The 12,200-nt window shown below is 38.8% G+C and overlaps 1 pseudogene; it reads right to left on the reverse strand.

Annotated features, from left to right (window-relative positions):
- Nucleotides 1-3,286: 3,286 nt before the first annotated feature.
- Nucleotides 3,287-12,200, reverse strand: part of LOC102834567 — a 59,280-nt pseudogene continuing 50,366 nt past the window's right edge.

The following is a 12,200-nucleotide window of genomic DNA, read 5'->3' on the forward strand; positions in this document are numbered from 1 at the left end:
TTTGGAAGACAGCTACTTGGTCAACTGATTGGAAAAGATCCATACCTGTGCCCATTCCAAAGGGATGTGACACAAAGGAATGCGGGAGTCATTAGCATTACATGCAAATAAAATTTTGCTAAAGATAATTTTAAAATGGTTGCAGCACTACATCAACAGAGAACCATCAGAAATTCATGCCAAATTCAGAAGTGGAGATGGAACAAAGGATATCATTGCTGACTTCAGACAGATCTTGGCTGAAAGCAGAGAATACCAGCAAGAATGTTTACTTGTGCTTTATTTATTGACTGGGTGGATCATGACAAATTATGGCTAACATTGCAAAGAACAGGTATTCCAAAACACTTAATTGTGCTCATGAGGTACTTGTGCTTAGATGAAGAAGTAGTTATTAGATAGAACAAAGGACACTAAGTCAATTAAAATCAGAAAAGTTAAAAGCCAGGGTTTTATCTTTTCACTATACTTATTCAAGCTGTATGTTAAGCAAGTAATTCGAGAGGCTAGAGTATATGAAGAAGAGTGTGATATCAGGATTGGAAGAAGACTTGTTAACAATCTGAAATATGCAGGTAAAGTTGCTTGCTAGAAGTGAGAAGGATTGAAAACATTTACTGGTGAAGATCATTGACTACAGTCTCAAGTATGGATTGCACTTTAGTGTATAGACAACAAAAATCCTTACAAATGAAGCAATAAGTAACATCACAATCTATGGAGAAAACAGTCAAAGAATTCATTTTGCTTGGATCCACAATCAACACACAAGGAAGCATCAGTCAAGAAGTCAAAGGAAGACCATAGAACAATCATCTGAATTATGGTATTGGAAAAGTATATTAAAAGTACCATGGACTGCCAGAAGAACAAACAAATCTGTGTTGGATGAAATGCAACCTTAGAAGTCAGGATGATGAGACTTCTTCTCTCATACTTTGGATGCGTTTTCAGGAGGGACCAAGCCTTGAAGAAGGACATCATAGTTGGTAAAATGGAAGATCAACGAAAAAGAGGAGACACTCAAAGGAATGAATTGACAGTGACTTTAACAATGGACTCAAAAGTATCAACAGTTGTGATGATGGCACAGGACCAGGCAAGTGTTTCATTCTGTTGTGCGTTGGGTTGCCATGAGTAAGAACTGACACAATGATCCATAACAACAGCAAAGGTGGTAGTAGTGATTATGTGGTGTGGAGTTGGTTCCAACAGATAGTGACCCTGTATAGGGTTTACAAGGTTGTAACTTTTAATGGGAGCAGAAAGCCTCATATTTCTCACTCAGAACAGCTGGGAGAGTCATACTACTGACCTTGAGGTTAGCAGTCCAAATCATAATTCACTATGCTACCTAGTGCACAAATCAATTATTGTAATTTGAAAATGACAGAACTAAAATATTGCATGAAAATAACATGCTAGAAAATGTGAGACCCATTTATTGAGAACATTTCTGAAGTTCACTGTAAAACATTAAATGCCTAAATAAATGGAAAGTCATAGGTGCAATGTCCCATAGATGTAAGTTCTCAAACTGTAAAGTGAGTGCAACTTCAAATTAAACTACTAAACATGTTCTTCCATATAACTTAACAAGTTGATTTTAAAATTTCTTTAAAAGACAAAAGGGTCAAGAATAACCAAGATGTTCCTAAAGAGGAAAAATATGAATAGGGAAAGTAAGGGATGGAATTTTTCATAACAAGTACTATTATATAACTATGGCATTAATTTTGAATCATAAGAAAGTTTTTTGGTCGAAAATGATTATTAGCATTTTCTCATGGTTCAGTTTAGCTATTCAGGTGGTGTGATATTGACACAAGTAAATACAAATGGACAAGGAAAATCTTGAGTAGAAAGCACAGGAACAAACCAGTTAATAGATGGAAACTTGTTGGAACAGTCATTGTAGATCAGTGGGAGGAAAGGAATATTTAATAAAGAGTGCTGGTACAATTATATCACTAATACCACATGCAAAGTAAAATGTTCCTAAAGATAATTCAAAAACATCTGCAGCAGTACATTGACAAAGAACTTCCAGAGGTTCAAGCTGGATTCAGACTAGGACATGGAATAAGGGGTATCATTGCTGACATCAAATGGATCTTGGCTAAAAGCAGAGAATACCAGAAAGATGTTTACCTCTGCTTTATTGAATATGCAAGGCTTCAACTGTTTGGATCATGACAAGCTATGGACCACATTGCAGACTATGAGATCTGGAGTTAGAAAACCAAAAGGGAAGAACACACTCAGCATTTCTCAAGTTGAAAGAACTGAGGAAAAAATGCAAGCGTTGACTAGCAATACTGAATGATTCTTTTGACAAAATATTGAACAATGCAAGAAGTATCAAAAGAAGATGGAGAGGGGGAGAGAAAGGAATAGTTAAAAATATCACCATAGAAAGCATGTAAGCCCATCCTCAGCCTATAATATGGTATCATATACTCAAGAGACTGAAGGAAGAAGTCCAGTGTTCACTGAAGGCATTGGGCAAAGAACACAGTCCTGGGAATTGGTGGAATACAAATAGAAATATTTTAACAAACTGATGCAGCACTGGAGGCACTCACTCATGTATGCCAAAAAGTTGGAAAGACAGCTACCTGGCCAACAGATTAGAAGAAATTCATATTTGAATCTCCTTCCCCAAAGTATTTTGTACTTTTTGACTTACAGCACTTCAAAACTACAGTTTCAGTATCCTCAAAGGACTCAAATCATGTTTATTTTAAGGCTTTTTTGAGTTTTGGGAATAAAACATTTAGTGACCTGGTATGGTACTTTAGGATAAGCACTGGATTGCTAACTACAAGGTTGGTGGTTCAAACCTACCAGCCCTTCCTCAGAAACCCTACACAGGGTTACTATGAGTCAGAACTGCCTCTATGACACTTAACAACAACAACAACAACAAAGAAGTCTGAAGTGACAAGATCTGGGCTGTGGTTATGGGGACAAGGTTTCCCAATGAAACTTTTGTAAGTCAGCCCTTGCAAGCCTTGCTGAATGTTGTGATGGAAAAAAACTTAACTTGGACCAACTTTACTGGCTTTTTTCTAAAAAGTTTCTTATAACTTTTTGATAATAAACCTCCTTCATTATCTAGTGTCCTTGGAGAAAATCTTTCAGAATTATACCTTTGGAAGCCCCCAAAATGGTTGACACAGCCTTCTGAGCTTACCTCTCTGCATTGAATTTATCTGACCCAGCAGATTGCCATGAAAGCCACTGTTTTGATTGGACTTTTTTATTATTATTATTATTATTATTTTTAAGGCATTCTTGATGACTCCCTTTTAGGCTGCATCGGGCTTTCCTTTAGCCCAGTAGGCAGCGATATATTTTCGTACTTCTCCTTCAGCTTAGCAGCCTTCTTCTCATAATGAAGTTTGTCTTTGGCAGCAGTATTATTCCACATCTCTCCTAGTTTCTTTGCAACATCACCAATGGATAGGTTGGGATGCTCGCCTTTGATTTGGGGGCGATACTCTGAACAAAACAAGAAGGCAGCCAAAGGAGGTCTCTTGAGTGCATTGGGATCCTTGAACTTTTTTGTCTCCCCTTTAGGCGGGATATAGGTTTTCATCTTTCTTTCATAACAGGCCTTGTCTGCCTTTGCCATGTCTTCAAATTTTCCTTTCTCTTTAGCAGACATGGTCTTCCACCTCTCAGAACATGTCTTGGAAAAATCTGAGTCGATAACTTAAACCTCTGGGTGCTTTCTTCTTGTGCTCCTTCCAGCACGTTTGCACAAAAAATGCATAAGATGACGTTTTACCTCTCGGCTTCTTAGGATCTCCTTTGCCCATATTTAGTTAATATTATTTTTTTCCATTCACAAGGCACAGAGTCTGCCTAGTGTTGTGTGACTCTGCCTGTCCCGGTACTGTCTCTATGAAGTGCAATGTCCTGCAATGACTGTCCCACAAGTGGATTTAACAAATAGAAATTTATTTTCTCACAGTTTGTTTTTGTTGTTTCCACTCATAACGAAGCTGTACAGGGCTACGGAGGAGCAGCTGGTGTGTGTGAACCACTGACCTGTGGTTCTCAATCCAATGCTGTTCCTACAGCTCCACACCAGGAGACTAAGGTCCAAGTTCAGAGTAGCAGCTCTAGTACAGCGTTTTTGCTCTTTGTCATCTCTAGAGGAAGATCCTTGTCTCCTCTCAACCTGGCATTCTGCTTTCATCAAAATTAGAGCCAAAAACCAAACCAAACCAAAACTCCTATGAGACTGCTTTACTCTGTCACATGGGGTTGCTAGGAGTCAAAATGGACTAGATGGTACCTAGCAACAAAACATATCACAATAGTTACTTTTACGTAATATGCATATGAAATAAACTTACTTGTTTATTTATTCATGCTTGTGTATATTTTATACGTGTTTTACAACAAAAATAGTCTAATTATATTAGAACAGATCATAAACATTTTTGAGCCAGTACAACACATTGTTGTTGTTGTTGTTAAGTGCCCTTGAGTCAGTTCTAAGCCATAGCAACCCTGTATAGGGTTTCTGAGGAGCAGCTGGTGAGCTTGAACCACCAAAATTGAAGTTAAAAATGACTTTGCAGTCAAGCACATTAACCCACAGTATCATACTAGGAGTCTACAACACATAATACAGAACAATTAAATATTATTTTTATGCACAAATAATATTGATCAAAAAGTATTTGAACAAATACTATTGATACATGATTAGATGCAAAAAGCAAGATGTTTCCATTTTTATAAATATATGTTGTTGTTTTTAGGTGCCATCAAGTCGGAACCAACTCACAGCGACCCTATGCACAACAAAATGAAACACTGCCCAGTCCTAGGCTAACCTCACAATTGTTGCCATGCTTGAGCCCATTGATGCTACCACTTTGCCAATCCATCTCACTGGGGCTCTTCCTTTTTTTCTCTGACTCTCCTTTGAATCGTAATATTAAAGTTAAGATTTCTTTTATTTTTAAAATTTTGCTATATGTTCCATACATTTTCTATAGTTATTAAAAAATTTTTTTTGTATTATAGAAAAATAAACAAATGCTGTCTAGAAAGCTCAGCTGGGGCTGGTGGTGGAAGACTTAATACCATGATAAGAATTTAGATGCATTTTTGAATCATCTAAATGATGAGCCACTGAAGCTTTTTAAGAAGGTAAGTGATGTGAAAACGTTTGTATTTGGGGAAGATTAAGATGGAGGAATTGTTGTTTAGATTGGATTCAAGTGGAAAGTGACTGGAATTTATTGTAATGGTCTAGACAAGAAGTACCAAGAGCCAGAACTGCATCATGGAAACAGGGACAGGAAAAATAGAGACACATATGATGTAATGAAGAGGAACAATCTAGGGGACTCAATAACAACATTCAATGTGAGAGAGTGAGAGAAACAGAGACGTCAAAGAAAGATATGGAGTTCAAGTTATTGGGATAACAAGGGTGCTCTTAGTAGGGATAGGATAGTGTAGAGAAGTAGGAAAAAGAAGGCTTAGGAAAAAGAATGATGAATTTGATTTCAAATAGGATATGTTTCTGATGCAGAAGAGCTATTTCATCTTGAAGTTTTGCTTTTGCTTTAGTCTTTAAATGACATAATGACTACAAATCTGAACCTATGCTTTCACTAGAAATCACTTAGGAAATTGTCTTTTAAACCTGTAATGACCTCAACGAAGGATCCTCCCTTCCCTGACATCACATTTGCAAATGAAATAAATATTCTTTAGTCATCTGTAGTCCATATCCACATAAGTGTCTACTTCCTTCACAGTCTTGAGTTTGGAAGTGTATCACTAGTCCCAGTGCCAATGACCCCATCTCCTTAGATTCTTCTACTTATTTCTGACACTCTCAACCACTGTTCTTAGACTCTAACAACTATGGTCCCTGCCCAAGGCATAGCTCTTCAGAAACTCTCTTATCATGGGTGCAGAGTCTATAGGACCTAAGGGGATAGCATGCATTCTAGTCCTACCCTCCTTTCTTCCTTGCTCTGGATACCTGCTGAATACTTGAGATCCTGAAGTCAGTTCTCTGGACTTGCTTAGCTCTCTTTCTCAGTCTGTTCTCCCAAAGATGAGCTGTGCTTTTCTATATTTACTGTTGGCCCAAGGAGTGGTCAAGAGGGGATTGTTTTAAAGGAGGAATTACAGATTCAGATGAATTTGGGTATCTGCTCCATGTGTATAAAGCCCTTCACACCGAGTTGAGAAGAGAAGAGAAGATGGATGGGCCACAGTATGGGGCTTTCATGTATAGTTGTATCCTGAATCCCAAAACACATAGGGACCATTCAACCTGACAGAAAACAAATGAGCATGATACTTTAAAGCCACTTAAAATCTAGGAGCATATCCACGTTTGTTGTTAGGTGCTGTCGAGTCGATTCTAAACCTGTGTGCACAGGAGAACTGTCCCATAAGATTCTCAAGATTGTAACCTTTTGGAAGTAGATATCCAGGCAAGACTCTGGGTGGGTTTGACCCACTAACCATTCCGCTAGCAGTAGAGCTCTTAATTGATCTCTTAATCATTTGTACTAATATGCTGAGCATACAGAGTGGTAAGGAGAAAATTAGGCACCAATTGTTAACAAGACTCTTCTCCAAGCCCTAATTAGAGGCCTGCTTGAGGACACAATTAAAGGTCTGCTTGAGGAGTCTTCCTTTCCCTTTGTGACTCAGAACAGACTCAAAACAGTATTTCCTTTAGCAGCTAGTTGAGAGAAAACATATAAAGAGGGAGAAGATGTGCTACATTTGGTCTGCCCTAGCATCCTGCTTTCTTGGCATAGTTCCTAAATTATGAAAATCAGTTTCCTGTAGCTCCTTCTCAATCCATACCTCCTTCTACATCCTCAACACTGGATGAGTTTGAGTCCAGGAGGTTCGCAAAAGGTAAACTCAATCATTTAAGTGACTGTTACACTTTGGCGTCTATCCCGACTTCTTAAAAATCAGCCTATCCACAGAGCCTCGCTGCCCTGTTTTATCACGTGGCCTTGCATTTAATGGCTCAAATGCCTTGAATCAATAGGGAACCCTCAATTCAAGCTGAGCCAGGGCTCTTATGCTATAGAAAGTAGTGATAGTGGAATCCTTAAGAAGCCATGTTGTAGAAGCAGGCAAATGTGGCCAAGCAAGTGACTTTGCTTGCCTCTTTCTTGTCTCAATTGCCTGTGAAATTGAATATGGTCTCATATAGAACATACTATTTTATATAAGCAATTACATTTCTAGATTTTACAACAAATAACCACAAAGAGAGTCACAGTAACTACACATGGAGAACTTAGTCCCTTAAATTCAGTGTCTGATTCTACTAAATTTAGATCAGGATGACCCTTCATCTCCTGTGTAAAGATCCTGGGGCACATGAGGTAAAACAATTTGTCAAAGGTCACTCAGGCAATTTATGGCAGATCTGAGTGACTGATTCTGGCTTGCTTTCTTGGGCTGTCCTTATGCTGAGTTGTGTCTAAATACTGATAATATTACTGTGATCAGTAACTCAACAGCAATATCCACAATGTGCACATTCTCTATTTCCTGTTTAGTTCATTTTTTCCCCTCTCATTCTCTTTTATAAAAGGTTCTTCCTTTTTCTTAATGCAGTCTCAATGCTATGTGGAATTAAGAGGACAGTGAGCATCATTTCTGAATGAATCTCTTTCACACTTTGATTATTCATTGCCTGACGATTATTCCCAATTTTGCTAGAAATTGCTCCCTGGGAAGACAAGATAATAAACTTAACCTTGTACTCAACTTAGTCATTTGGCAAAGCTATTAAAACATTTGAACAGTACGTCAGAGCTCTCCCACTGACCTTGGATCTGAAAACACAGATGATTCTCACTGTGGCCAGCGGCACAGGTGATGAGAGGCACAGGCCATCTCCTTACCTCAGTACCTGCTTCGTTTTAGCTCTGATTTCTAGGGCCTAGGCTGTCTGGTTTACCCAGTGGGGATTCCCTACAAATCAGCCATGGGACATATAGAGTTCACTGTGGAATTGAATTTAACATAGGACATGGTTGGCAGGTTCCCCTAAACCTGATTCCCAGATAATTTTGGCTTTCATGCTCAGATCTTCCAATATATGTAAGTGTTTATAGGAAATATGTAGGGGAAAAGATCCAAGTTCTGGATTCAAAGTTTATCATACATTTCAGTTTACAAAAACTTTCACACAGAACCTTACTCAGCCCTAAGAAAGCCCTTTGACATAGATATTGTTGTCTCCATTTATAGATAAATACATTGTAAAAAATCAAATTCATGATTGAGTAGATTCAAATTCATAGAGACCATGTATAAGGTTTCTAAGGCTGTAACTCTTACAGGAGCAGGAAGTCTCATCTTTCTCCCATGGAGTAGCTGGTGAGTTTGAACTGGTAACCTGTGGTTAATAGTCTAGTGCTGGTACAGTGCCACCAGGGTACTTTGATGAACACATAAGACTCTGAAAATAGGAGGGAACTTCAGAAGGTTCATGGAAAAATAGAATTAGAAGATAATATAATTTTTTCATGAACTGTTTTTGTGAACTCCCCATGTATAATGAGTTTGATAAATGCCAGAGCTAGAACTTGATCTCTGGTGAAGTGGCTTTTGTTTGTTTGGTTTTTACGCCCACAGCCAAATATATACAGAGCTCTTGTAGTGTAGTGGTTATGAGTCAGGCTGCTAATCTCCAGTCAGCAGTTTCAAACTACCAGTGGTTCTGTGGGAGAAAGATGAGGCTTCCTGCTCCCATAAAGATTTATAGCCTCAGAATACCCTATACAGGGTCGCTGTGAGTTGGAACCAACTCCATGACATGTAACCACCACAACCACCACCATTCATACATTTGTTCATTCAATAAACATTTCTGGAGTACGTGCTACAAGATGAGTGCCAGACTGCTAACCACAGTGAACTGGTCGGCAGTTCAAGCCTACCAGCCACTCCTTGGAAACCTTATACAGGGCTGCTATGCATTAGGACTGATTCTACGGCACTTAACAACAACAACAACAACAACAACAGTACCTGGGAAGCGATGTCTTTAGCTTGAGAGATCAGAGAAGACGTCCCAGGAGGAATGGTGACCAAAGTGAGATTGGGAGAAATGGTAGATGTTATTCAATTATGTGGGAAGCCTGGCAACATTCCACACAGACAAAATTTTATCTCTAAACTATTACAATGGATCTGAAATACAGAAATGAAGTAGGAAAGCTAATTATAAATAAAGTCCCACAGATGTACAATCTCATAAAATTTAAAAGGCAAAGACAGACATCAATTAAATTTCCTTTTTCTATCAAGAATCAAATAAGTAGCTTCTCACTATTTACCCAAGACCAAAGAGTTTGACATTTTTGAAAATGGCTTGTTTTTTGTCTTCACTAACTTGATGTTGATTTTTTCACAATCTAGCTTGTTTTTCACTATCTGAATGATAATTGAAGAGGAAGTTTTGACTATGCCCCCTTTAAAAGAACTGATCCTTTGAGGCTACCCTGTATAAAGGCTGAAACCTACTTTTTTGAAATCCAAGTGGTATTAGTCAATCACACACCAGTCTTCAGAAAGAGGAACTCAGGCTGCTGAAGCAAGGCCTGTTCCAGAGCATTCCATGAGGAGTTTATGTAAAAGTGAAATACCTCCAACCAGCTAACCAAAGTCCTGACTCCATTTACTATATGCAAGACCCTTGTCTACATGACAGAGACCAACTAAATTAATGACAAGACAAAAAAGGCAGCCAGGGGTAGATGCATTAGAAAGCTGATTTTGTCAGCTGGCAGACTGGTTGTTGATAACCTGCAATCTGACAAAAAGGAAAGGAAATTATCCATGCTAAATCACGAAGGCTCTGGTACATAGTTTTATCATCTTTCTAATGAATTATGTATTGCACTGACTTTGAGGGCAGTCAAAACCCAAACAATGTAGTAAGCATCACATTGGGAAGTAGGAGCGTATTCACAGGGGGGGGCCAGGAGATAGTTTACTATAATAAGTTAACTGTATGGGTTAACTAACTAACCCATTATATCTGTCTTCCATAGAGTGGAAACTACTGACTTTTTGGTTAGCAAGGAGTCCTTAGCCTCTGCACCACCCACAATTCCTCCCAGCAGAGATAGTTCTTTTTCTTTCCTGCATCAGTATTTCGTGCATGTCTCTATCATGCATGATGTTACCATGATGGTGGTAGTGGTATGCCCTAGAGTATGCCGTAGAGTCACTTCCATCGCATAGCGACCCTCATAGGGTTTCCAAGGCTGTAAATCTTTATGGGCTCTGGTAGTGTAGTGGTTACGAATCGGGCTGTGAACTACAAGGTCAGCCGTTCAAAACTACCAGCTGTTCCATGGGAGAAAGATGAGGCTTTCTGCTCCCCTAAAAATGTGTTGTTGTTTTAAGTGCCGTTGAGTCGGTTCCGACCCATAGCGACTCTGAACAGGGTTTCCGAGGCTGTAAATCTTTACGGGAGCAGAACGCGTCATCTTTCTCCCGCTGAGCATCTGCTAGTTTCAAACTGCAGACCTTGCGGTTTACAGCCCGATTAGTAACCACTACGCAACCAGAGCTCCTTCAGTAAAGATTTACAGCCTTGGAAACCCTGTACAAGGTCGCTATGAGTCGGAACAGACTCCACGACACATAACAACAACAACAAATCTTTATGGGAGCAGAAAGCCTCATCTTTCTACTGTGGAATAGCTGCTTGAGGTTAGTAACCCAGCTCATAACTACTATGCTACCAGAGCTCCTTAAGAGAACGGGAGAAAAGGGAGCAAAACTGACCTAGATTCTATTACAAGTAACGTGTACTTATGTAAGCACCTAAGTCACATTATTTTTAGGTGAATTCATTGAAAGTTGCTGGATTGGCAATTCTTGAGGGGGACACTCACTCCAAGCTTCATATTTGTGGACTATGTGAAGAATAAAAGGTTTGGGCAGGCACCAATTATTGGTTGAATGGTTTAGAAGGTTTGATTTCTGACGAATGAACAAATATACAAATATATAAAAGAATAGAGGGAAATGTTGTGGCACCATACTATAAAAACTGAACTGTGAATCACAAGGTTCGACTGTGGCAGAAATATGAGGCTTTCAGCTGCAGCAAACGGTTTAAGTCTCAGAAACCTTATATAGGGTCGCTATGAGTCAGAACAGACTGGACAACACTTAACAACAACAACAACAAAGGAATAGACGAGCCCTTGAGGCACAACTGTGAAATGCCTGGCTACTAACTGAAAGGCTGGTAGTTCAAGACCATGGTGGTTCTAAGGGAGAAAGTCCTGGTTATTGGCTTCCAAAATAATTGTTATTGTTGTTGTTAAGTAGCATCAAGTTGACTCCAACTCACAGCAATGCTGGATAGGGTTTCTGAGGAGTGGCTGGTGGGTTTGAACCACCATCCTTATAGTCAGCTGCCCAGTGCTTATACTATAGCACCACACTTAGGAAATCATCAAGCACTTATACTCTGTCATTGGGGTTGCTATAAGTCAAAATAGACTCAATGTTACCAACGACACACACAAAACATAACTGAATAAATTAATGAAGGTTTAAGCATTTTGAGTATTAGATTAGAGCATTATTATCTTCAAAATTGATAAGAAGTAGTTACTACCTGCAGCCATTTAAAGAGAATAAATGGTCTAACATTCAGGAAAGATGTATGCCTTGTATTTTTCACCATACTTGTTCAATATGTATGCTGACTAAATAATCCAAGCTAAACTATATGAAGAACATCGAGTCAGGATTGGAGGAAGACTCATTAACAAGCAATATACAAATGATATAACCTGTCTTACTGAAAGCAAAGAGGACTGAGGCACTTGCTGATGAAGAGTTAAAAATCAATGTAAAGAAAACAAAAATGCTCACAAGTGGATCAATAAATGACATCATAATAAGTTGTCAAAAACTTCTTTTTATTTGAATCCACAATCCATGCTCATGGAAGCAGCAGTCAAGAAATTTGAGGATGCATTGTAATGGGAAAAATCTGCAAAAGACCTCTTTTAAGTGTTGAAGAGCAAAGATGCCACTTGGAGGACTAAGGTGCTGGCTGACCCAAGCCATGATATTTTCAATTGCCTCATATGCATATGAAAGCTGGACAGTGAATAAGGAAGATTGAATTATGGTGCAGGGAAGAT

Source organism: Chrysochloris asiatica, unplaced genomic scaffold, assembly GCF_000296735.1.
Source record: "Chrysochloris asiatica unplaced genomic scaffold, ChrAsi1.0 scaffold00070, whole genome shotgun sequence".
Taxonomy (NCBI): domain Eukaryota; kingdom Metazoa; phylum Chordata; class Mammalia; order Afrosoricida; family Chrysochloridae; genus Chrysochloris; species Chrysochloris asiatica.